Source organism: Apis laboriosa, unplaced genomic scaffold, assembly GCF_014066325.1.
Source record: "Apis laboriosa isolate Shangri-la unplaced genomic scaffold, ASM1406632v1 scaffold34_cov151, whole genome shotgun sequence".
Taxonomy (NCBI): Eukaryota; Metazoa; Arthropoda; class Insecta; order Hymenoptera; family Apidae; genus Apis; species Apis laboriosa.
Window position 1 is genome coordinate 3981823 of NW_025222928.1, and position 27602 is coordinate 4009424.

Genomic DNA, 27602 nt, shown 5'->3' on the forward strand with positions numbered 1-27602 from the left:
CAGAAATAACTTCTACAGAACTCGATATTTTCTTTTCAAGATTCAGCCGGGGAAAGAAAAGAGAGGAAAGAAAGAAAGAAGAAGAAGAAGAAGAAGAAAAAGTTCTAAGAGAAAAAAAAAAAAAAAGAAAAATATCGGATCGATCGCGCGTTTAATTATCGGCCGAAATTATCCGGCAATTTTTTGCACGTAATGCATGAATCATTGTGGTCTTCTCATTGGCCATCGGGTAATGGCCAGGGCGCGATTTCGTCGATCGGTATGCAAAGTGGCGCGAGCCTATCCCCTCTTCCCCCCCCCCCGTAAATCACCATCGCCTGCCCATACGGATTCACCGTTCTTTCGTTCGGCGCGGCCCATCCTCCAACTCGCTCCAAACCTCCTCCTCCTCCTCCTCCTCCTCTCCTCTCCCCCTCTCCCCCCCTATTATCACGCCCGGCAAAAATAAGGCGGCGAGAGCCTTTTCCTCTGCCCGGTTTTAACGAGGCCCGGCCGATCAATGTAGACTCTTAAACACCCCGATTAGCTAGCTGTCACGAGCAGCCCACCCTCGCCCTGCCCCACCTCATTCTTTTCTTTAATTCGCTTTTTTTTATCGAGCCAGGGGTAATTAGGGTGGTGGCATCCTCCCACGCAGCCGCTACTCCCTCCGAACGTCGTCGTCGTCGTCGTCGTCGTCGTCAGCCAAACGATCCCCTCTCGCTCTCGCCCTCCACCCCTCTTTACACCGGGCGCGAGTTATCCATTCCTCTTCCATCCCTCCCCTTCATCCCCCTCCCTTCGATCAACCAACGGAGAGGCGAGCTCCCCGTTTTAATGAGATTTAAGACTCTGTTGCCGGCTAAATTTTCATAAGGCTCCCCCTAAGGAGAGCTCGAGGACTCGTTGAAAGTCGGCCCGTTTCGTTCTCGAAATATTTTCGGAATCGCGAGGAAATGTTTGGAGATCGGTAGGATCTGGAAATCTAATTTTTTTTTTTTTCTTTTTTGCATTTGGATTGCTCGTTCGTCGATCTGTCGTGAATATTGCAATGTTGGCAATGGTGGTCTTTGCGCAAATGCGAATCACGATTCCTCGGGCAAAGAGGAGGGTTGGGAAAGACGAAGGTGATGTTGCGCGATCGCAGTTTATCTTCGGAGTTGAATTTCATGATTCGGTTGTCATCGGTTGGCATGTACAGTTTCACGAGTCGAAACCGCGCGCATCCAAGTTTTACAATCTATGCCGGCGCCAGATGTTGCGAGCGCCGGCGTGGAATCATCTATATCGCGTTTCGCAAGTCTAAAATAGGCGAGCACACGTAGTTGTTTGGACGAAGGTATTCACCGACATCGAATCGCATGACTTAATAATAATGCATCCGCCGTGCATCCGTAATAAAGTTACTCGTTCTATAACCATCTTCGGTGTGTACATTTCACGATCCCATTAATAATTAATCAACCTGAGCCGAAACTTGAAAATGAAGAACACACCATATCTCTTCCCATTTACCGAATTGCACGCGCCTATGTATATTTTACACGTAACAAGCGCAACAATCATGGAAATTATATGGAACGAGCGAAGAATAGTTGATACAGTTGTGTATAAGAGAATAAACGATTCTATTTGATATCATCGCGTGGATGAAGAACAAGTGTGATCAATTACTCTTCTTTTTTTCCTCTCTTCTATAATACCTCTCAAATCGAATGGAAATTAAACTTAAAAATTCACAATCGACGTTGGAGCGTCGAACGAGAAAATTTGATCCGTGCGTAAAATTTACGAGCCCCCCTAAAACCGTGTCGAAATCAAATCCGTGGTCAAAATATTCAGAGAGTGGCGAATCAAACGCGAAAAGAGATCCCCTAAGAGATGCCCTCCCGAGCGAGTGGATGTGGAAGGAAAGGCGAAAGGCAGATTAGGTACGGCGTTGGCATTAGCAAGAAACGTTCCCCGTCCAAGGGAATTCGTCTCGCGGCTTAACAACCAACCGACTTAAGGCAACCGCGCCGCGACAACGGATTCTCATCTCTGTATCTCCCTCTCTCTCTCTCTCTCTCTCTATCTCTTCGTTTCAGCAACGGAGGGCACCCCGCACCAGGCGTCCTGGCACGGCTCTCCGTCTCCGTCTGATGCTCGGCCAGGAACACACAGAGCCGTGACAATCGGCTGCAAATGCATCTCTCCCCCTCCGGAGGCGGAGGCGGTGTTCAGCTCGATGCATCGGCGATGTGTCACGTCGGATTACCGGAGGACGAAGCCCCGCGCGACTGCCTCGTGAACCGCAGGCATTACTCCGGGGCTCCCGTGGCCGCCTCGTGTTTATCCCACGAAATCTCCCGATGAAAATGTCACGCTAAGTGGCCCCCGCCACGCTTTAACGTCCATTAGGAAAATTAAAGGACGAGGGCGTATGTGTGTATCGTGGTTAATTGAAGCTTGGTTAATGTCTTGGGGTGATGAGAAGGAAGGAATGGACGGGTTCTTACGTTACGAGAAGAAAGATTTTAAATTTGAAGAGAATTATCTATACATATAGTGTATATACGATATATACTTTATATCGTATTCGTATAGAATCAATGACGAGTGAAACTTTGATTTTTCGTTTAAAGAAACGCAAGGAAGAAAAAAATATTTGCCATGAAAATATATAGGAGAATGTAGAGGGAATTATAACGTTGAAATTCCTTTTTGTTTCGTCTCAATATCTTGATCGGTTGCTGAGATATAAGGATTCAAAGTTTCCACGGTACTTGAGATCGCGCGAAGATTATGAATGGGCCCGCGAGTCGGTGACCTATATTTTCTTCCTGGAAATGCGTACTACGTACTTTTTCTAAGAATCGCGTCTCTCGCTTGTCTAGGGTTTGAGATAGATCAGTGAGGCGAGGTGCGAGCGAGAGGTCCCGGCGAGCGACGAGAAAGGGGATAGTAAACGATTAAAAATTACATTTTCTTTACACGACGATATCTCGGGAACCGGAAGTCGTATCGGGATGAATGAAAGAGCATTTTGAAGGGGAAGGTTCCGCGCTTCTAACGATCTTTCATTGATTGATCGGAAGTTGTTATCTTCGGAGTTATAGACGTTTAAAGTTTTCCGAATTTTAATAAGGTTTAAACGAATTTTAAGTTACATTCTTGACTTGTCCCAGAACATTCTACTTAAATTCATACACGTTCTATATCTTAAACGATACAAAAATCGAATATAGCCCAAACAATTAACCCAATATTCCACTCTATCGAAATTTCCACTCCCAAACGAACGAAGATCATCGATCAGAGGCGACGTATCCAAACAACGGTGCGCGCACAGTTATTTTCGACTTCGGTTCCACTCTTCTCCCCGTGTCGCCGAGGAACGTGGCGCGGTTGCAACGTGAAACAATGCTCGTCGATAGCCGATATCGAATCCGAAATGGAACAGCGTAGCGGTGGCAGCCACCAGCCGGAGCTTGGAACCCTGCTATCGGAATTTACTGCCTCGAAATTTCACGGTGCACCGCTTGCTGGAATCGCTTGGTGGAGAGCTTTCCTCCTTGCCTCGTTTCCACTCCCCCCCCTCGCTCCTTCATCCTCTCCTACCCTCTCCACCGCGTGTTCCCTCTTCCAGAGGGAAGAATTCCGCGGGGCGACAGTTTAAAGTGCAAGACAGAACCATGGCGTTGTACATTAGCATTCCGCAACTGCGACGACGTTTTTCACCGGAGGCTTGACAAAAAGAAAGATACGCTCGTCCGCGGCGATCAACCGCGCGAGAACTGGCGCGAGAGGAAGGGAAGGGCGTAACGTCGAGGATCGGCCGAAACGGGGTGCGTACCACCCTCGAAGGAAGTCGCGGAATTCTTGCGTGCCGGTTTTCTCTTTTTAAGAGAGAGAGAGAGAGAGAGAGAAATTGTCCGCTTGGAAATTTATACGGATAATATAAAATTCGCGCAACGTTGCATTTTACGACCATAGAAGAATCTTTCGTCCAGATTTTCGCAATTTTGTTGAACGATTTAAAGAAACGAAACGTCGGTAAAACAACAACGACAATATTTACTCAATTTCAAAACGTTATCTTTCCAGAATATCACGACGAACGCACGATCCAGTGGACTAACTTCATCGGGAAGTTTTCGTCACCCTTGTATCGTTCTCCCTCGATCCTGGTGGATCGGCACTTGCGAAACTTTGCCATTTTCCGCGTGGCACGCAGCAGGTGGGGCCGCGCCGCGAAACGGCATTCCCTCCCCGACCAACTAGCAGGTAGCGTCAAAGTGTCGCAATGCGGTACAGAAGATCTCATACGTGTTTTATGGGCGTTGTTGTGTAAACCTCCCGTATCGGTATATGAATGGTGGAGAAGGGATCGAGGAGGGATGGCGGAGGGCTGGTCGATGGGATGAAACCGCGTCTACGACGATGGAGATCCGTGTGCTCCACGCCACGGGACGAGGTGAAACGAGAAATACGCGCGCGCGCGCGCGCATATACACGCTTGACGCTCACGGGGCTGGATCACGAGGGGGGAGGGTGGTGGAGGGTGGGGGAAAAGGGAAACCCGGGATGATAGCGAGGTCTGATTACGTATTTACTAGGAACGGAGGCAGAAACGGAAGGGAAAATTCGCTCGGTTCCGCGGTTCCACGGACGGCTGTGCGACTATTTGAATTATGCATGGACACGGGTTGCCTACAACGTGTATTGTTTGCGCTACCCCGATCTACCACGATTCTTGAGGCTTCACCGCGTGCACGTATGACTTGGAAACACACAACCGCTCGTCCCACGGCCGCCGTTTCGAACTCGAATTTAAATTCGGCCACGCTCGCGCGCCACATCTCGCGCGAGTCACGCTTGTCTCCGGCCATGTCCGCCTATGTGTTACGTGTGAATTTCAACAAACGACGCTTTTAAAAAGTGTTTCTCGATTTACCTTCATTTTCAATCGTATATATATAAACGTGCGAACGTGAACAATGGAGGCAGTTTTCCTGGCTATTCGAATTTTTTTATCGAGGCAACCTGCTCCTTGAAAAATGATGAGATTCTACCTAAGTTTAAAGTAGATTAGAACTAGACAAGATAAAGTTTCAAAGTAAATATATATTTTGTGCGGGCATAAATCGTCGGCATGTATGCATAGATATACATACTTGTGTACACGCGTGCAGCATGTAATTATTGCACGTGGCTTTATATAACAACGCTTTGTTGCGTAGATACTGATAGCGTTGCTATAATAAAAATAAAAAAACGGCGTAAATAGAAAACGACGAACGTGAAGAGAACATAAATCAAGATACGACCGTACCTTGAAAAATATATACATATATACGCACTTCCAAGAATAACAACTTCTATACTTCTATATATATTTGCACATATAAGTATAATAAGCACGAATAAAAAAGAAGTACCGTGTCCCACGCTAACTACTCTCGAATACCACGGTAGTCCCCCCCCCCCCCCAACTTAAACATTGTTCCAAAAAGTGCAGACGGCTTCCTTCTCCTTCTCCAAAAAAGAGAAAAATTTCTCAACTGCGCTTAACAAGCCAATAAACACCGGCTCAATTACAAAACCACCGTTTCCATCCGCGATAAAATTAACGAAACACGTCCACCTGATAAATTTTCTTCGAGGCATCGGTATATCTACCTTGTCCCCTTCTCCCCTTCCATACCTATCGGAAAGCATAAAAGCACCTCGCCTCGCCTCGCCTCGCCTCGCCTCGCCTCGCCTCGCCTCACCGCACCGCGCCGCGCCGCGCCGCGCCGGTTCGATTAAGTATCGCCGATCGAAATTTATAAAAGAACCGTCGGCGATGGAGCAATTTCGTTTCAAGCACTCGTTAGCGGGAAGGTTGTTTCTGGCGCTGTCGTTACCGGATCGTTTCACGATCGTTTGAGGGATCGAGTAGAGGGGGAGGGAGGGAGGAAGGGAGGAGGAGGAGGAGGAGGAGGAGGAGGAGGAGGAGGAGGTTGGAGAGATCCACGCGGCGCGGCTACCGGATCCATAACTCTCGACCTCGCATCGAGACGTTTATCCGGTCTGCCGGTTTCGATGCAAAGGTATTAAAGTGCCGGTAGGTGGTCCTCCCCCTCCCCCGCCCCCTCCCCCCGGCACCGAGAGGATAAAAATGTACACCCGGTCCCGGGGGTTATTGGCAAACGTATATCGGAATGAGAGGAGGGCCGCCTTTGCCCGCACCCGCGAGATCCGTGGCTCCCATCTTCTGGAGATATTCGATGAATTATTATTACCACGGGATGGAATTCGTTTCGTCGTTTCGAGTTTCACTTTTTTTTGCAAAATTTTGGAGGAATTTTGCCGGATTCGGGATCGAGAGAATTTCGATGAATCTTTAAGGAGGATTTTCTTTTCTCTTTTCTTATTTTGGAAATTGTATGACGTGTATCGAGTGTAAGAGATGCTATATCGAGGGTCGGAAAATATCTATAAAGGTGGACAATTGATTAAGAACTCGTTTAATCGATTCGATGTTCTTTAATCGATTTAAGGCCGATCATCTGTCTCGTCTAAATATTAATGAATCCCATTGAAAGTAACGTCGCTTAACCGTTTCGAAGTAATGCTTTTCTACCAAACAACGAACAACGATTGTTAAATAAAATCTTCACGATTAAGAATAATGACAACGTAACAAAAAATCAAGATTCCATTATTATTATTATTATTATTATTATACCGAAGAGCCAAGATCGTTCTAAAAAGTTTACGATATTGTTGATAAAATATAGCATATAGTGGTGTACGCGAGGCAAAAATCATCGGAATCACAGAGCGAGGAGAGGTAGGGACAGGGGAGAAGAAACCGGTTGCTCGCGCGAGGCAGTCGATCACGAAATAGCTCGAAACTTCGAATTACCCACGATTACTCCGACGATTTAAACGCGTCGTATCGTATCTCATCCCACCGAGGAAACCATCCCTTTCGCCGATATATTTCTCCTCGTAGTATCCCCTCCTCGAAAGGGGGAAAGCCACGAGCGGGCCGTTGACACCCGAGATGGCCTTTGGTGAAATTACTTGAAAATTCTGACCGCGACACGCCGCCGATGGAACAGCCATGGAAAGAAGACGGGGGATGGAAAAAGGAGATATGCCCCCCCCCCTCTCTCTCTCTCTCTCTCTCTCTCTCTCTCTCTCTCTCTCTCTCTCTGCGAACATCCAACGTGGAAAACGGTATCAGTATGCGAGCTACGATTCGGCCACATCTCGCGCTCATCCCTCGACTTATTGCGGCTTAACTCCCTCCAACTGGCACACACGGCGTCGTATTCGTCCCTGTGACCGGTCGCTAGCACCCTGAGCACATCCCCGAGCTACGAGCTCGCGCTCGGAGAGAGCCGGGGCCCGCCACACATGTCCGCCTCGCAGCCAAAGCCTCTAAATTGTTTCCATCATAAGTCCAGATACTCGTGGCGCATATATATACACCGGGATAACCTTCCTCCGGAGCCGCGCCACGAAAGGTGCTCGTGAAATACGCGAGTCGCCCGTACCATTAACCCCCTCCCCCTCCTGTGATAAGCCCGAACGAGTAAGGCCGAGGACGTTTCTCGGACGTTTTATCCGGATGATTTTTGGAGATCCTTGGATGGCGATCGATGGGTGGAGGAGAATGATTATTTCTCTTTTTTTTGAATTTGGTCGATCGAGTCGCGCGGTGATCGTCGGTGACTTTGTTCGTGGTATTTGAATATTAGGATAGAAAAGGATTTGAAAATATCGAATTTCATGAAAAATTGAATATTAATGGTAAGTTCAAAGGGTGAGAAATTTTTCTGGATGATCTGGATGATTCGATGGAATTATTTTTTGAAAATAATAAGCTGGAAGATTTTTCATTTAAGAATTGAATTGAATGTAAAATTGATGATTTTTATATATTTTCAGGTGATATATTCAAAGAATAAGAGAAGGAAAACGTTTTTTCATGGAGGAGGTAATTTTTCTGTATTTTCTCTGAATTTAAAAGAATCTCCTGTTATACGATTCAAAGGGTAAGAGATGGAACACGTTTCTTTGTCCGGATGATTTTTAAAGATTCTTTGTATCGATCGATGGAAAATATGAATGATATAATAAGATAATAACTCCATCAATTGAAACTAAAAGATTTTTCATGTTTGAAACATGAAAACATTTCCCATTCGTTGAATATTATCATAACAAATTTTGTATAAAATTTTCATGACTATTATTATTATTTATATACCATTTGTTGGGAAAAAGATTAATGACAGCAAACTTTAACAAACTTCTTCGCTAATTTATAGTGCGTGTAATATAAATTTCGTGTTTTATGCAGAATGACCCAGGTTTTCCACCAACCATGAGATTTTCCATGCAAAAAACGAGTGAAATAAAATTCTTTCGTATGCTGCATAGTTTCAAATTCGAGATAAAAAAAAAAAAAAACAACAAATACCATCGACCCATTAATCTCTTAATCAAATTTATACGAAACTCGAACAATTATTTCGAACAATTTCAAAGAAATTATTTATCCAAATCCTCGTCTCAAAAAAATGAGAGATATAAAATTCGTAAACGATTCGAAACGTACCAACATCTCCACAACACCAAAAAAAAAAAAAAAAAAAGAGAGAAACGCAGTAACAAAAGGAGGACGATTCTTTTGTTTGCGATATATCCTCGTAGGTCGAGCGTAGGAGTATAATCCAAGAAGAGGATCCACGTCGTTTCCCGTGGCGCTCTCACCTTGGACTTTTCGAGTGGTGGAAGGGCGTCACGGCGAGTGAAGACGGACGTCGCGACGCTACCATAAATCCCGAGCTTACCCGCCGACGGAGCGCGTCCTTCGTTCTTCTTCAGGGGGTGTGTGTGCGCGCCTCCTCGCCCCCTCCGGAACGAGAGACGCTCTGTCTCGCCGACGCCGCGAAACTACGAGCGACGAACTCGCTCGTCGTCGCGGAAGGTTAACTCCTGCCCGCTCGGAAAGTTCGACCACGTCCTCGAGATTTTACGAGGCTCGGATCTAGACGGTTTCATTGTTGCGCCTTGGTTCCAGCTTTCTTCGATCCTCTTTCTTTTTTTCTTTCTTTCTTTCTTTCTTTCTTCTCTTGCCTTTTCTTTCCAAAAAAAAATCAAAAAGTTTTGGATTTTTCGTTCGATTTGAAGGAAATTGGGAAATTTCGTTGGAAGGGATATGCAGGAACGAAGATGAAAAATGGAGGGACGTTCTTTGTGTTTGAGATTCTTTTTTTGTGTTCGTTGAGAATTTTATCGAGGAAATGGAACGTTGGAGAAATGGCAGTTTACGAGTCGTTCTTGTGCGTCTGGATTGGAGCTTCCTCAAATTTTGGAAAAAATTTGAAATACGTTTTGTATTCGTAAAGTGAAAGAAAAAGAAGATTGGAGAAAATTAAGAGGATGCGGACAGTTTTTCGATAACTACTTTGAACAAACTTTTCGTATTTTTATTGTCGAAGAAGAGAGAATCGTTCGAATTGATAATTCTTCGTCTAACGATGCGTAATACAATACAAAATCGATTAATATACAATAATAGATTAACGTCAACGTTTGATTCTTTCACTCTCGAATCCAATTTCTTACAAGTAACCAAACGTTTTTCTTATTACGAATCTACTGATGATTCATTGCAGACCAAAAATACGATATAATAATTGTTAATTACGCGGAGTGACAGGTGCTCGTTGCCTTCTCTATCGAGCAGCCATCGAATTATTTTTCACGTGGGACCGCGAACGAGTAACGAGCCACCTCGTCGATACAATTAAACATTATTGCATTGGGAGAACTTCATCAACGGTATATTCGAAAATATACGAACCGAAAGCGCATCCTGTGCGGCCACTTTTTATCGAGCACGCCTATATAAAACCGGGATTTCGGGTAAAATTTCATCCATGTCCCCGTCTCTAAGTTACTACGTGCCGATTATAATCTCTCCATATTAAAATTTCGAATAACGAATTTAAAAAATTGCAAAATAAACCAATAAACCACAAGAGTCGCGATAATTTTGGCCCATCCGCGAGACAACCATACATTTGATCGAATCTTTTTCTTTTTTTTCCTTTTTACGCGAGCGGGAGATAAATGGCCGAAGGGATGAAAAGTGGTGGCAATGCAAGCGGATAAGGATGCGTTCTTTTTTTTTTTTTTTTTAACTGTAAACTAATTCTACCTGGTTAGCAGGCTATCCCTTCGTTGGTGGAAAGTTTCCAACGATGTACTCGTCCCTTGAGACCCCGGAATCCACCACCTATTCACGGTCTGAATATTATTCGGGACGAGTACAGATACGGAGCGCGAACTAGCGGGCGAGAAGGGGTGGGTCGCGGTGGTAAAAATACCTCGAATTATGAAGGCACGCCTGGCCATTACGAAACAAATTAAAAACTAATTAAAACAGCCCCGCATCGCGTTCTCCTATTCAACGATTTTTCTTGGCCCACCAGGCGAATAAACAACCCCCGACCGGAGAGGAGCGGACGAGGAGATGTTTAAGCAGGAGTGAGCGAATTGGGGGGATGGTATTGAAAAAGTTTGCAAAACGTTGGATATTGTTTCTTGTTTGAAGAAGGGTAAATTTTAATTTATCGGTATTCAGCGTATATAATTTTTTCCCCACTATCAAAAGACGAAAGTTCTAGACAGAAATTGATAGATTGATAGTTGGATTTTTTTCAATACAATTTTTAAACATAAATTATTAACGTGCAAATTTCTTGAAATTTAGGGATACAAATTTGAAAAGTATAAATCGATGAAAGTTTCAATCTATTAATATATTTCGAAATAGGAAATTATTTTTCCCAAATTAAAATAAGCCCACATATACCGTAGTTCCAATTTTCACGCCAATATTTCCAACCCTTTTTGCGCCGCACTCGTCGAACACGAGGAGGGAATTTTTTCGATTTTCCCGTCGCGTGGGACGAGAAAAAACGCTACATGGAAACCGGTACGCATCTGTTGGAACACGGGAACGTCGGAGCAAGGGTAACGTATGTGACGTCCACGAGACGACGTTAATATTTGAAAGCCATCTTCCTGCTGCCTTCTCATCCTCCGCCTCCATCGTTTCCACCCCCACGTTCTCCGTCCCACGCGGAGTGACACCTCTTGTACGAGAGCGGAGCCACTCGACGATTATTTATTTATAGGCAAATGAAGTGGAGGCTTCCATTAATTGATGGGCTCTCAGTGGCCGCCAGTCGAGGGATGACGTCTATCATTTTAATTTACCGCGTCGTTATTAAATCGTCCCTACCAGCGCGCGAGGAACAGACTCGCCAACAGACCGCACACGCGGAAGGGAAAACACACGCCTTTTACCCTTCACACCCCTGTTCTCACTTCACACGAATATGAAACTACGAATACGAAAGTTAGGCTCGATATACATACGTATATATATATATATATATTCTCTCTTTCCAATTCTCTTTTCTCTTTTCTTTTTCGTTTTTAACCGTGTTTTTATTCTCATCCACCCCTTTTTTCCAACCTCCTTGTTTTCGTCACTCTCCATCGTTTTTTCGAGGATGACGTCCCCGTTGTTTCGTTTTTTCGGGAATTATTATCGCTGGAATTACCCTAGGCAGATATTCGTAAACGTCACGGAGGTGAATAAAAACCCGGAATGCGGGGTTTATGGGCCGATCAAATGGAAACCGTTTCGGTGTATGTAATATGTAAAAAGGACCGATAAAATTGCGTTCCACGTTCCACCGTCGATACACTCGCTTTTTACGTGTCTGGGGAGAAGGGAGAGGGAGCCGGCTTTTAACGGCCTCCCCCCGAAAGGGTTCACTAATTCATCATTAAACGTCCATCGATAAACTCCTCTTCTGCGAAAACATCCCATATTCTTCTCTCTACTTCGAAAGAAGAAGAAGAAGAAAAAAAGAAGAACTCTCTTCTTTTTTCATTCCCACCCCCTCGGGCTTCGTTCATCTCCTAAAAATGTTAAAATTAATTCCGTCAAATTGGAAAGAGCGCGGAAGGAAGGCGAAGCTCCGCGGCGAGTTCGAATCCTCCCCATCGTCAATTAGATCCGGAAGAAAAAAGAGAAAAAAAGAAAAAACCCTTCTCGAGACGATGGCACAGAATCGCAAAAACTCGCGTTAATTCGGCGAATTCGTCACCGTGAAGGATTCGAGAGGAGGGGGTGGCGGAATGGACGAGGGGGAGAGGAGGGGAGGCGCGGATAGGGGTGTCGTCCAATGACACGCCGGAAATATTTGGCAGTTGATGGCGAGTAGTTGGCGCGAGGGAGGGAGGGCTGCTACCTCCGGCTTGTAATTAAAAATGTCTCCCGACCCCTTCCGCTCCTCCCTCCCTCCCACCCCGGTGGCCGGTTTCGAGGCGGCACCACGGGGCTGTCTAACAGGAATGCATCGGCGGGACTAATGAAAAACCTCATCGGCGGTGTGTGTGACGCTAATGAGAAAGACAGCCGGCTAGAACGACAGCGGCCGATTGAAATTCGCGAAGGAACGAGCGCCATTTTGGGATGAATATATCGGACGAGCCGCTTCTCTCTGTCCGCGCGAAACACTGGACAGTTTTTAAAGGTATATAATCTAACGATTGCGAGAGGAATAACGAGAGAGAGAGAGAGAGAGAGAGAGACAGTGTCTTCCCTCCCTTGGTTCAATCGGGCGTGACAATAATCTAAAATCTGAAGAGAAATATATTATATATAGGGGTGGGGGTGCGTAGCGTCGCGAGGGAACTCGCTCGAAATTTGTAAGATCGAGGCATCTCGATCGTAAATCTACTTCGTCTCGTTGCGTGCTTAACAATTGAATTTAATCCAACGCGGGATTCGTAGCGGCATTGTTCCCCTCCCTTCCTCCCCCTCCCCCCGGATACCACACGGGGATAGACTACTTTCGGGACATTAATCTGTTGCCTCGTCGAGTTCTCGCTCCCCGATTCGACGTTCCCTCGATTTATGTAGTTGAATAAAATAAGGATATTTGTTCGGCTGTGTGATTTAGACGTAACCGCGTTATATATAATGGGAGGGGGAGGGGAGGGCACGTAGATTACCTTCCGTGATCGGATGACGGTTTCGGTGATTCTGATTTGTTGGGATTCGCAGGTATATTCACGAGGATAATAAGAGAAGCTTAAAATCGTAGCCACTATCACTACCACCCCTTCTACCCTCGGGGGTAGAAACAAAGAAAGAGCGCGTATATAGATGGACACGGTATATTCATCATTGGAAATACAATCTCGTAAAGAATCACCGTTATACGCTCATAGTTGTACGGGATATAGTACTAGAATACCATCGAAGGTATTTCATCAGGCGACGAATTACGAAGAGTCGGACCATTGATCCTACTATCATTCGAGATTTCGAGAAACCGTCCCGCCGTATTTGACCGTAACACCTTGAGCGGGGAAGAAGGAACGAAGGGATGAGAGCGAAAGACATAGAGTCGTTCAAGAGGATCCGATCCGTGCCCGGGCAAAGCTGGCGAGTTGGTTTCGAGTTGAATGATGCGGAGGCGGTAGTGACGTCATTAGCAATTCCGATCTTGTCGGGCGGAAATTATGTCCAGCGCGATGCGAGTCCGCTCTCAATATCCTCCCGCTACGAAGGGGGCCAACAGAGAGAGAGAGAGAGAGAGAGAGAGGGAAGGAGGGAGAGGGAGAAAGAGAGGACACACACACGTGACGAAACGTACGGCACGGTGCGCGTACGCCACGTACACCGTGAGAGGAGATTCCTTCGCTTCCGGTTTCCGGCACGGGAACGGCCACGCCGTGATTGGCTCCCTGACGGATCCGACGAAGCAGCGGCCGGAACGATATCGTTCGCCAGATATAGAAGAGCTGATTGTCACTTGACCAAACCACGATGCTGAGACGATGGTGTGGCTCGGAGGAGGATAATTAGATCGGATCCGCGTCACGTCGCGATCGATGCGGTTCAGGGGGGGGGAAGGTGTTACTTTGATCGGCCGTTCTTGAGGATCAAACGAGGTGAACGACCTCTTGATAGAATGGATGATGATGTTAATGGGATAGTTTCAGCGTGATACCCGCCGTGATCCTTCGAACTGATGCTTCTCGGAATGGGAGGGGAGGTTGTGAGACTCTTTTTATACGGATTTATCGGTAATTCCATTTATTTATCGAATCTTAACGTTTCGTTCTTTCATACGCGGCACGAGTGTGGTAAATCGAATGAGATCGAAAAATGAACGAAGATAAAATGATATTAAATGATATTTTATAGCGAAATTGAAGTTTGAGATGATTGTCTCGTTGGATACGTTAATTATACGATACCTACTCGGAAGGATCCGACTTTAATTTCGTCGATGATTAAAATTTCTGCGAAACTCTTTCTATTCTGAAAACATGGAAAGGAAATAAATTATCTTCGAGATCGAATTTTTAGAATTTTTAGAAGGCATCTTATCGCTCACTATATCAGTGCGCCACGAATATCAGATGAAAATCATTTGGGCGAACGGTGGCCAACGTTTCTTAATTGAATCAAGACAATATCGGGCGAATTTCCGTAAAATACGAATTGCTTTGAACGAGCCACCGCATTCACCGAGTTGTCCATCGAACTAAGGCACGAAATTGAAAGCCCGTACAATTCGATCGGATCCGATGAGGCGGCGCGAAGAGGCAACGTCGCCGTTACCAGATAGAAACGTGATTGTCAGTCCGTGTTCCGCCTACAGGATGCGGCGCGAGACATTGTCGGTAGATAATTGGATCGGCGAATCGGTACCCATCGTGCCACTTCCAAGCCGGACAATGGGCCAACAAAAGAGCTAGTTTCGTGCTCGTGTGTCACCGGTGGAAAGATGAGGGACGTTCTATCAGTTTCCAGACGATTCCACGCCCCGCAAAGGAAAGTAATTAAAGCGTCAAGCAAGTCGTTTTCCATTCGCGTGATCCGCCGTGAAAATATTAGATAAGAATGTTAATATTAAGAGGAAAGGGACAGTCGCAAAAATCCTTCGTATTATCAGGATTTCGTGGCAAGAATGTTACGTGTTGATTGTATTTAAAAATCGAAACATTGTTAGTGGAACAAGAGCGGAGGGAACATTGATACGTGGAAAGATTCACGCGTAATTTTGTAAAAAGGAATATTCATGTTGATTGGATCACGAATTCTGGATTGGTTCGTTTGCTCGAAAAATATGAGGAATGGAAAAATTGACTTTTGACGCTACGATCTGTTCGATACTATTTGAATAAAAGTAATAAAATCTACTACGATTACAATTTCGTCAAGCTCTAAAATATATTTATCTTTCAAGCAATCCCCTTCGATTCTTCGAATCTATCTTCACTTTAATATAAAAAGAGATAACATGAAATAATTTTCAGAAATCAAATATATAAATCCGCAAATTCAAATTATTCAAACATTGTCAAACAAGATATATCTCGTTTCTTCCATTCTCGGCATTCTTCAAATTCTTGCTCAAAAGTTTAACAAATGGGGAACGATTGGGAACTACGCTCCTAACGCGAACCAAGGCAATCGAGCGATGCATACTCGATCGACTTTTGACCGGTCATAGGACGGTGTAGAAAAGCAGCATCCTTCCTTATAACGTTGTTCCAACAAGGACTTGAGTTATCGTATTGGACTCGAGGGAGGAATGATATTTTCGCGCGAAAAGCTGAATGCCGAATATAATATATGTCCGACGCTCGAAAATCGTAGGACGCAAGGAGGAAAAGATATTCCCGCGAAATCCCGGCTCCCTTCCCCCTGGGGATGCACGATCGCGATACGAGGGATCGACAGTTCGCCGTCCACGCAGCACGTGAATGCACGCGCATCCACTTTCCACGTGATTTATGCCAACGGTTAGTTTCCCGTAATGTAACCAGAGAATTGTAACGTGTCATGCTCGAAATTCGATCGTGATACATGAGTTCTCTCCCTTTTTTTCTCTCTTCTTCTTCTTCTTTCCTTCTCCTCTTTTCTTTTTTTTTTTTTTTGATTACGTAAAGAATAATGGGGGACAGAGAGATGTTGGAACTCGATTCGTTCGAGCGCGTAAATAAATAACAAATAAACAAATAAACATCTTTTTTAAAGTTGAAAATTAAAGTAAAGTAAGATCTGTTAACAAATCTGTTTCCATACCATTGATAATTAAATAATGAAAATTGGAGATAAGATATACTGGAAAGATTCGAAATACCAATTCTATAATCCTCCAATCTCTATTGAATAATCTATAAAATAAATATTTCCATAGAAAAAAAGAAAAGAGAGAAGAAATATATTGTCGCGAATCGAATCAATCATCTATCAAGAATCTAAATTGGATTTGGAGCAGTGACATCGAGCGTTGAAACATTCGAAAGAATCATGGGAAACAACCGATACCGTCGAATTTTCCACTAACGATGGCGCCGTAACCCAAGCCACCGCTTAACCCAAAACGACGAAACAGATGGAGAGGCAAAGGTGCGTTCACCGGTCCGCGATCCGGTCAGATAAGGGATCCAAGTTTTAACGACCCCTGCCCACTCCTCGAGGGCCTCGTCGGCCGTGGAACTCGCACGAACGGACTCGGGTTTTCGCACCTTGCGAGGCCAGGTTATTTCCGGTAATGACGTAAGAGGCAGGAGGGCGAGAGGAGCAAGACACGGGAGAGGAACGACATCGAAAGAGAGAGAGAGAGAGAGAGAGAGAGAGAGAGAGAGAGAAAGAGAAAGAGAGAAAGAAGGAGAAGGAGCGGAGCCGAGCACGATGCTAATTTTCACGCGGCTCGAGCATTAATTCTAATTAAATATGTGCGCACGAGGGGCCACGGCGAGATAAGCGGGACGAAAGGCAATTTGTACGGGGACGCGGTCGGTTTCCGAGATAAAAATAAAGGAAAAAAAAAGAAAAAAGAAAGAAAAAAAAGGAAGGGAAGAGAAGAAAAAGTTTCAGCGGAGGAATACCCCGGCCATTCCGCCTGTCTCATCCTATATCCCCCATCCCTCGAGCAACCACGAGCCGTCCCTCTTTCTCCCTGTTGCTCCGTTTTACTCTCTCTCTCTCTCTATCTCTCTCTCTCTCTCTCTCTCTCTCCGCCTCTTCCTCTTTCGACGAAGAGTGGGGAGAGTTGATCTCTCCACGGGGTGAGTGAGATGTTTAATCATTCGGTAGATTGAATTCACGGATCAGCTCGGCTCGCCGCTGAATATTTTTGCATCCGATGTTTCGCAAACTCGATGTCCCACGGCGTCGACTGATAACGCGATATCTTCCTCTCCCATTGTTGGAACGGAGGAAAGGATTTTGTGTATGTGTGTGTGTGTATATATATATGTGTAGGAAAATAGAAATTTTATTTAAACTTTAGTTTGATACTTTCGAGCAATCGAGCATCGAAAAAAAAATTCTATTCTGCTTGGAATAGAAATTTTTGAATGAATCTTTCAGCTTCATTTTTTCCCACGTTCGTAGAAATTTTTTGACAAAAAAATTTCATTGAATCTTCTCCCGATTTTTACAACCAACCGTAAATTCCAAAGAAATTTCAAATTAAAAAAAAGAAAAAAGAAAATAGAAATTTTCCTCGATCTCGTATTTTATCGCGAATCTTTTATCCGCGACAGTCAAATCGTTAGAAAAATATTCTTCAAAATTTCTAAATTCCAAGATTTCCTTGTTATTCGTCAATTCAGATCAAAGATCTGTTCAATAATAAGCTGGCATCGATCGTCGACGAGGACCAACGAGCAAATGTTTAATCGGGGATGGGATGTAACGAATGTTTGCTAATTCCTGGTTTAACCCGATGACTTTTGGCGAACAGTTTCGGAAGGAGGTCGATTAACGAATGGGAGAACGAAGCCGGAGAATTCGAATTAAGGATCTTAATAAATATTCAGACTCCATTAACTCGCGGTCACGGTGAAAGGTATGGGGGAAAACGGTTACCGAAGTATTTCCTCTGCGTTTGGAGACAACCCTTAAGCTTCTTTTCATTGCAGCCAATTTTGAAGGGGAATGGTTGGATGCTCGGAGACTTTACGTTCATTTTGCGCGAATTAAACGTAACTTCTTTGCAATGAATTTCTTTCCAGTTTGGTCGATGGAAAAAGAACAATCTCTTCGTTTATGTAACTTCGATTGATAAACGTTACGAGACAGAGAAAATGTAAATCAGTACATCGAACTAAAGTTATTTTAATAATATAAATTAATTATTAATATCATAATACAAATATCCAAGATCGCCATGAAAAATTCGTTAGTTAATAATATAGTTAAGTTATTTTAATAATATAAATTAATTATTAATATCATAATACAAATATCCAAGATCGCCATGAAAAATTCTCTTCGACACTTGCATTATATTATCGTGCCGTTGCTCTTTCACGGCATCAACATATTCACAAAGATCCCAGAACGATCAGCATAGAACGATGGAACAATAGAACTAACAAGTGTAAGTAAAACATTGTAAGTCAAACTTTTGTCAAGTTCTCGTTCCGCAGAACCAAAACGGCAACTCGTTCCATCATCCTCACCCATTCCATCCGAGAGGAAACTCTCCGAGGAACAAAGTCACAGAAAAGCGCAAAAACTTTGGCCGAGAGTATCGATCAGTTCACCGGTGGAAGCAATATCGGACTGACCCGACGATATATTAATCCGTGGCTGGTCTTATCACGCGGATTTCTCCAAGATTTCTCCAAGATTTCGGCTGGAGCCTGTGCACCGTGTGGCCCAAGTGCGTTTACCGTGTGACATCTGTCCAGAACCTAAAATATATATATATATATATATATATTCGTGGGCGTGGGCCGTGGCAGCAGTTGGTTCACGGTCGCTAGGTCGAGAGGCCATTGAGTTACAGCCCTCAACTATTGCGGCCACCGATGTTTCTTCGGGTATATCCAATGGTATATCGCGATTTTCTTTTCTTTCCCCAGAGAGGAATTAATTCGTTTAATAATGATCACGAGAAGAGAATGAAATTTGAATGACGATCATTCGTTAATGCTCGGTCTTTAATCATAGGAAAATAAATTTTTCAAAATGAAAATTACTTTTTAATTGGACTCATTTAGACTCATAGATAATTGTCTCTGTCCATTTTATGAAATATTCTATCTGCTTCGAAATATTATAATTGCTCGATCGATTTCTTTACAATATGAAAGACGACATCGATTTACAATGATTTTATTATTAATTATACTTATTCCGATTCTCAATTCAAGTCCATACGTACCTTATATTATATTCTTCTCTAAAATTTTAAAAAGAAGTCGCAAGTGTTTCAAATCGTCTATTTCTCTTTTTTTAACAAACACTCATCTACGAGTCATTAAACGTTTCAAATCGATAAATCAACGACGAAATCAACAAATCTACTGTCAACTGAATATCCTTTGCTCCGATGTCCGCTTCATTTCTGTCTCCTCCTCCCCCTTCCCTCCGATACACGATAAAGTACAAGATAGAAGTATGGATCCTCGCCCCGGTGAAAATTTATGGATCGCGCGTTTTATCGATCCCGGTGTCCCGTAATTTTTAAAATCCTCCGGCAACGGTACACAGGCATTTCGAGTATTTAAAGCGTTCTGTAATTACACGAGCGTGCGATGGAGGGGATGGGTTGGACCGAGGGGGTCCAAGAGGAGGGGGGGAGGGAGAGGAGAGGAGAGGAGAAAACAGGCGAAACGAGAGTGGAGAATTCGAGAGACGAGGCGCGAAGGGGGGGAGGGGGAGGGCAGAAACGAAGCAAACGGAGTTAATTTACCGGGATGTCGCGGATCCCCCTCGCCCCTCCGGCCCCCCGAGGGCACCCTGCTCCTTCTCCTTTTTATCTTTCTGCTACGTCGAACCGGCTGCGTTTCCCGCGATAAGATCTGTCCGGCCTCTTTCCCTCCTCTTCGAGATCGAGTTGCAGGAGGTCGAGAGGCGATGCGCCCGACTCCAGCGACAAGATGCAGGTTAACTCTCTCTCTCTCTTTGTCTCTCTCTCTCTCTCTCCTTCTCTTCGTGTACAGGCGAAGAGACGAAACCGTCCCGATAGTACTCTTTCTCGATTTCTTCGAATATTTTTCCATGGCTTTTAGCGTTAATTCAGCGTAGATCTGGTGTTGATGATTTATCGAGTGAAATGCGATTGAATTTTTCCGATGGATTTCGAATAATTTGGTATCGTTTCATTTGAGATGACAAGGATCGAGATGAATCCTGTGGTAAAATTTTTTGAACGTACGAAGGAATTGATTGATTGATCGATTGTAATTTTTTCAGCGAGAACTAGCATTAAGTAAATCCAAGAAACGAAGGTGAATCGTATAACAAGAAATCGAATCGAAGAGTTACGAATTCTGGACGATAACTTCGTCGACATTTAGCTACTCGACATCGCTACATGTTCCAGGACACGAAGCACATCCCGAGCACGTTAATCAAAGGACAATCGAGGGAGGAGGGAAGATGCGAAAGTGTCCGCGTGGAAAAGACGCGGATTCCAGCGTGGGGAAGAGGGGGAGGGTGGGGGAGGAAAAAGAGGAGAAAACGAAGAAGGAACGGCGCGCTACCGTAAATTCGAATCATCTCATCGCGGATCCGGCTGCTGCTTTATAATGAGGTGCACGCACCTTCCCCAACCTCCACGGACTAGTTGGTATTTGTTTCTCGTCAGAAGTTTGCATACGGCCGTGTGCGTCAAGCGAACAGTATGCAGTATGCAAAGCAGCCGGGATAGGTGCATCGTTGGGAGCGTGGTCTGTCGTCCTTCTGCCAAGATAGCCAGGGATTACCGATCCAAGACGCGTCAACTTATAAGGATTTCTCCCTACGAGTTGAATCGAAAATCCTTCTTTATACGGCTACGCCCGTCTTTTCATTCTTCAATGTCTCCTTCTCTCTCTCTCTCTCTCTCTCTCTCTCTCTCTCTCTCTCTCTCTCTCTCTCTCTGTCCTCTTTGCGCGCCCCGCGGAGATCGGTATATGGAATAAGGCGGTTAATTATCGCGGCAACGTCGTTGGATGATCGTGGTTGAAACTCGAAAATTCGATTGGATCAGCGTGGATTCAGTTATTTCCCCTCTCGGCTTTTATTTTCTCTTTCTCCCTGTATTGGTAAGTCGGATGGGAGAGTCGAGCGAAGAAAGTTGTTGTCCTAGAGCCGATGAATTATTGATGCCTGATCACTGTCTGGGACATGTTCCTATTAGAAAAAATTCTCGGAGATACGACATACTAAACAGCGTCTGACTGGTCGCGCGGTGGGATATACTCGTTTGATTAAACACGTTTCGACGTTGGAGAAGGTTCACACCGTTCGTAAGCAAATACCAATCTTCGAACACTTTTCGATATGAAACGAGGATCCGTACATCTTTAAAAATCTATCTACACGAATGTGCACGCTTTACAAAAATTACACAATTTAATCCATCTATGATTATTTTCCTCCTCGTAAATACCGAGATCTCCGATGAGATTCTCTCTCAAAATCCATCTCCCGGTATTAACATCTCCTCGTATTAAACCCGATATCGTTCTCCTCTCGAACAAGAGCGCGAAGAAAGAGGTCGATCCACCCGTGAACATGCGTCACACCGGTTAAATATCTCCCCTCCCCCCCGACTTAAACCTTCTCCAGAAGGAGGACGAGGGCCGGTGTCGCTCGAGATTTACTGCGATTAATTCAGCCACGCCAGCTGTGTTTCCTGATCGCGTTGACGACACATCCTCGAGAAGGTGGACGGGGGAGGGGGTGGCCCCGTCGTCGGAGGTGGAGGGAGGCCCCTGGATCGGGGGGGAGGGGGGGGCAACTTCAATATTTGAGAAAGCCCCGTGGAATCCCGCCACGTTATCGTGTTCACCGGCACACGGGACACGGAAATCGTGGCGTGGGCCCGCGTGCGGGTCGAGCAACCGTCGCTCGCTCCTCCTCGCTGACTACCGAGATTTACAATGAGTTTCCTGTACAACCTGGAAGGAAGTTTGCTCGCGCCAGACCGCTCGTACCAACCACGCTACATAAACGTTATCGCGGACGTATCGCGCATTCGGATCTCAAACAGCCCTTCCGCCAATGCGGAGACGCCTCCGTTCGCCGCCGCGGTTGCACGCAACGCGAGACGTTTTCCGCGCGGAAAAATATATATCGTCCCGTATGCCCGTTCATCCCGAACCCCTCTTCTTTTTCTCCCTTCTTTTCATCCTTTCCCTCGTATCTCTCTCAAGAATACAGTATTCTTATTTACTTTTTCATCGGTTTTTCTTTTCCTTCAGACGTGAAATCGATGTTTTTCCGACCGAGGGAGAAATTTCGTTCGTCCAAGGATTAGTTTTAATTAATAATAAAAACGAAATTACGATTCGAAACGTTGATCGTGCGAGGGTATTTAGAGAGAGAGAGAGAGAGATGATTTCTCCATTCTTTCTTTATATTATTTTAGACGATTCGACGAAATCTCTCGACAAAATTTTGGAGTAATTATACGTAATTCGATATGAAATTTTCAATCTCTCCAATCTTTCGTATTTTCTTTCCACGGCCAAGCAACGACGAAGAAAGGATACTTACTTTCTCAGGACGGAAACGGTGGGCTAGTGGAATGAAATTATTCACAAGTTCGCCTAGCAGCGTCTACAATATCTAGCAATAAGTTTGATGGACGTTTCAATTACGGACGAAAATTGATATTCAATTAAAGTCGGGTAATATTTAACGCCACTTATATCCCCCGTGTCTTCGCGTTTAATTATTCGGATCGTAGTTCATTCCTCGAGTCAATATATATATATGTATATATATATATATATATATATATATGTGTGTGTGTGTGTGTGTGTGTGGCGAACAGAAGGCGCACTCCTCCTCCTCCCCCTCCCCCTCTTCCCCGCGCTCGTTTCAACATTCGCGACGTAACCTTCGGCCGAAGGCAAACGTTGTTCGCGATTCCGAGAAACGTCGGCGGAGGTTAGGCGAAATGTCAGATAGGAAGGTTAAACGTGGATGTCATTAAGAATGTAACATCGGATGCTTGCGTTTCCATCGCACGGAAAGGTTGCAAGGAGGGCAAGAAACAATCTTCCAACTCGATCAATCTCTCCCCCGCCTCGAGAACCCGCTAATTCGAAATGACAATTTTCTCGTCGAGTCGATGAATTCTGAGTTCTGATGGTGAAATTTTTCCAATTTCTTCCCTTCCCCTCCCCTTCATCCAATTTTCATCCTTCGATAAATATTCCATCTTGAGGATAGGTAGAAGCGGTTATACTTAATAAAGATGCTGGCGAAAACGTTTTAAGCTCAAGGTCAGGTTGAATTAATGAAATCAAAGATGGTTTATTTACGCTTCTCATAATAGATGGATCGCGAGAAATTTGAAATTTATGCGTCTTAAGGAGAGTGTGAAATTTTAAAGTTAGTTTTTTCGAACTATAATTTTCATTCGATAATAAATAATTGTCCAATTTCGTTCCCTCTCGATCAAGTTTCACGATTTTAATCGCAACTTGAAAGATCATCTTCGATCCAAAGACGCTCCCTCCATAAATTCCTTCTCCTCCGATTGACAAGGCGAAAGAGAAGACACGACGGATTCTGACACGGAGTCGTCGAATTCCGACGAAAAAAGGGGAAAGGGAGGGAGGGGGAGGAAAAAGGGTAATTCATCGTGTTCACACGTATAAATTTTATTATACACGACGCGAGAACAATGATCGAATCGAAGGAATAAATCTTCGAGATTGTTGTTCAGCTGACTTAATCAATTGTTTTATCATTGACACTCTACTTATGTGTGCTATATGTATATATATATATTCAACGTTATCTTTGCCGATTTTATTTATCGCGCGAGTGAAAGCGAACGTTGACGCGTCACACCGGCTAGATGAATTATGAATTCTGAAAATAAGCCGGCTGTCCGGGAAATATATCGATCGATCAATGTCAAATCCCTCAGGGTCAATGCTGAAACGGTGCCTCTTACGGCGTGGACACGCGTTTCCACTTACACGCGGATTAATTCGTTCCACTTTCGCGCTTCCGCGTCACGTTCCATCCTCTTTGACCCCGTCTTCGAGCTATTTCTAATGCTCCTCTTCGATTTCTCTTTCTCAACCGCGTGGCTCGCTCGAGAAAGCTTCGAAGGAAGCTGAGAGATTCAATTTTAATCTCGATGAGCTAGGCGAATATTAAACGATTTTCAAGTTGGGTCAGGATAATTCTTGCGCGTGATTTGATCGGGAGGATTCGAAGAAAGGTGAAAAATTGAATTTTAATTTTTTCTTTTTTTGATAAATTTGATAGTTGGTAATAAAGAAAATGTATCAAAATATCAAAGAGAATTAAATAAGGCTCTCTGGGATTTTTTTATGCAATTTGTAATTGAAGAAACTTATTTTAATTTTAATTTCAAAGTATAGTATAGTATAACAATTTTATTAATAAAGAACGATACGATATCTTAAATTTAATCAATCTTTCGTATCGTTAATAAATTCTAATAACCGTACGAATTTAAAAAAAAAAAAAAAGAAGTATCCAAGAAGAAACCAAAATTCGGCCAAAAATGATAAAACTAACGTAATAAAAGAGCCGTTTAGAAAATCTCGTAGAAATTAACGTGGATCGCACGATTAACCTAATTCTCCCTGTTACAAACCAAGAATTTACGCATCGAGGCTGAGCTCGAGTCATTTCATATAAACCCATCAAAGTCACTCGTTGGCAAGTCTCGTTCCCAGGCCTCAATTATCGCGAGCAGGCGAGGAACGAGCAATCTTTATTTTCCATCTTCGCGACATTCTTCAGAAACCTCACGATCTTTCGACTCTGAATTTATTTCGCATCAGAATTCACCGAGGAGATACGATCCGTTTTCGTTTCGAGAGAGAAAGAGAGAGAGAGAGAGAGAAATCTCCTGTTAAAATCGCAGAAGAGTTAATTAAAGGTTGCCACGCGGCGAGACATATCCAGCGATCTTGGCCGCGTATCTAATCTGAAAATCTCGAAATAAGCCTCTGGACGAGGTCTCGGAGGCAACGAGATTAGCGAGCTGGCTACACGCCGGTTAGCCATCAAAGAGGAATAACTATGCCTTTCGAAAATATTATTTATGAGTATTTATGAAAGAAGATTTTCTTCTCGAATTAAACTAAATTTCATTTTTATAGATCTTTTCGATATAAATTTATTTCATCAGTTGACATTGGTAATAAGTTTTCTTCTTTTCCGTTATATTTCTATGAGTCGATCTTTTTTTTTTTTATAGAAAAAGAAAGATTCAAACTATCGATGAATACGAATTTTATCTCGAATTAGATTCAAAAGCGACATAATTGGAAATATCTATTTTCAATTTTCGTACTTTTTCGAAACACGATAGAAATATTTGAGCTGCTACGTGGAAAAATTACTTACTTTAGAAGACGAAATTCAGATTAATTTATGAATAAAATTTGTACGAAGTATCAATCCTCGTTTCTTTTCGATCATATCTCAGAATTTAGATGGTTAATTAAGACTCGAGTAGTTGGAAGAAACGAACGTGTCATCGTAGAAGAAGAGGAAGAGGGTGAAGAGGTCTGAAGGTTTTTACGAGTCATAAAGTCACTCGTGCGTCTCACGAGTCGCTTCCGAAGAGTAGGGCTCCCTCTTCTATTCTTTCCAAGCCTTCTGGCCCTCGACCTCGTGCGCGGGCTAACTGATAATAATGCCGTTTTTTATTGTACGATAACCCTTAAACGCGCCGATAAAACGACGCTTTATCGCGTCGAAAAAAAAAAAAATAAATAAATAAACCTCCTGGTTGCGGTTCACGGGTTGTGTGCCGGTTTCGAAGGGAAAGTTGGGAAGACAGGTGAAGACGAAGAAGAAGAAGAAGAAGAAGAAGAAGAAGAAGACCTCGATCCTTTTCACGCCGCGTTGAGAAACCGTGAAGGATGGTTTAGACGTTGTAAAAAAGTTTGGGCTTCCGTGTGATTTATGTACTTTGTATTTTGTCCCGATATTCCGGGACGCGAGGTCTGTTGAAACTGTGCTACAACCTTGTTTTACGATTGCCGTTTGACGAAGCCGAAAGGAAATGGAGTGAATCTTCCAGCTCTAAATCACACAAAGTACCTATTCTCGCGTTTGTTGCCGATGTTCGAACAGGTGGAACAGAATTGTGTTCCATTTAAGTATTACAAATATAGGTATATTTCAAATTTCTCTCTCTCTCTCTCTCTCTCTTTCTTTTTCTCTTTCTCTCTTTCTCTCTCTATTTCAAACATATGTCTCGTTCAACAATTAATCATTCTTCGAATTTTTAAAATTTTCTACTCTTTTACTTCGTTTCTATTATTCTCTACTATTTTATAATATATTGTTCTATAACTTTAAAATTTCAGAATATGTCAGAATTTTCTTCGTTCAATGAAAAAATTATTTATCAATCACTCGCTTTGAATAATTAAATTCCATATCGAAACTATTATTCTTTCAATCAAGCAATTATCCAAATTACATTTTTCTAACTTTTTATTAATATTTAATAACTCCATCTCCAATCCAATATCATTTTTCCAACCATCTTCGCATCATCCACGACGGAAATCGCTTTGCTTCGATTCGAATCGATACTCGCAGCTACATCTCGCGGCGCTCAAGGGAACTATGTCCCGTTCTCGATCGGAACATCCGCCAACTCGCCCGCTATCCTTGCCACCATTTTTGCCGCGGGCTTCGCGATTTATGCGATAGCTTCGTTAATATGTAATGAATATTAATTATTTGCCAACGGAGGCGAACGGGACGACGACAAGACGGAACGGTGGGGAAGGGTTTGAGAGGGGACGAAGGAGGCGGCCTACGGTATCGTAATTTGTAATCTGGCGGCGTGAAGCGTATCCACGCGGCCTTTGCATCGATATGAGGCATCGCTTCGTTATGCGTAATGAACCGTGCAGCACGATCATGCAGCGACAATGAAAAATTTTCGGTTGTACGAACTGGATTGAAATTGATTCGGATTTTACCCCTTCCATCTTGATCTTATCTTTTTGTTCTTTTTAAAGTTCTATATTCACGTTTTCCGAACGTGAAACTTTCTTAATTCTATATTTTCTTATTCTACGTAATTTTATACTGATACAATTTTTCTAAATTTCAATCGAATTCAATCGCATCGGATGATCATCTAAAAAATCGATTTCAATCGATTAAATTAACCAAGTTTCCCGCCATTTCTCCAAACATTTTACATCACCAATTTTCATTAAAAAAAGAAAAAGAGAGAAGAAAAAAAAATAAGAACCAAACTCGCCTACGTACTCGCGTATACCTCGACTGGTACACCAATACCGGAGCTCCTAAATACTAATCACTGAACCTCTGAGGCTCCACTCAAGGGAAGAAGAAGTAACGGGCTGCGAGAGAAGACGGCGAGGAGGAAGAGAAAGAGAGAGAGAGAGAGAGAGAGAGAGGAGTGGAAAATGAAGCGGGAGTTGGATAAAGAGACGGAGGAAAGAGGAGGATGATGGAAGAGAAGAGGAAGAAGGCAGAGCAACAACAGCAGCACGGGCCAGCAGTTGGTGCTCGGCTGTATTTTAATTATACCGCAGGC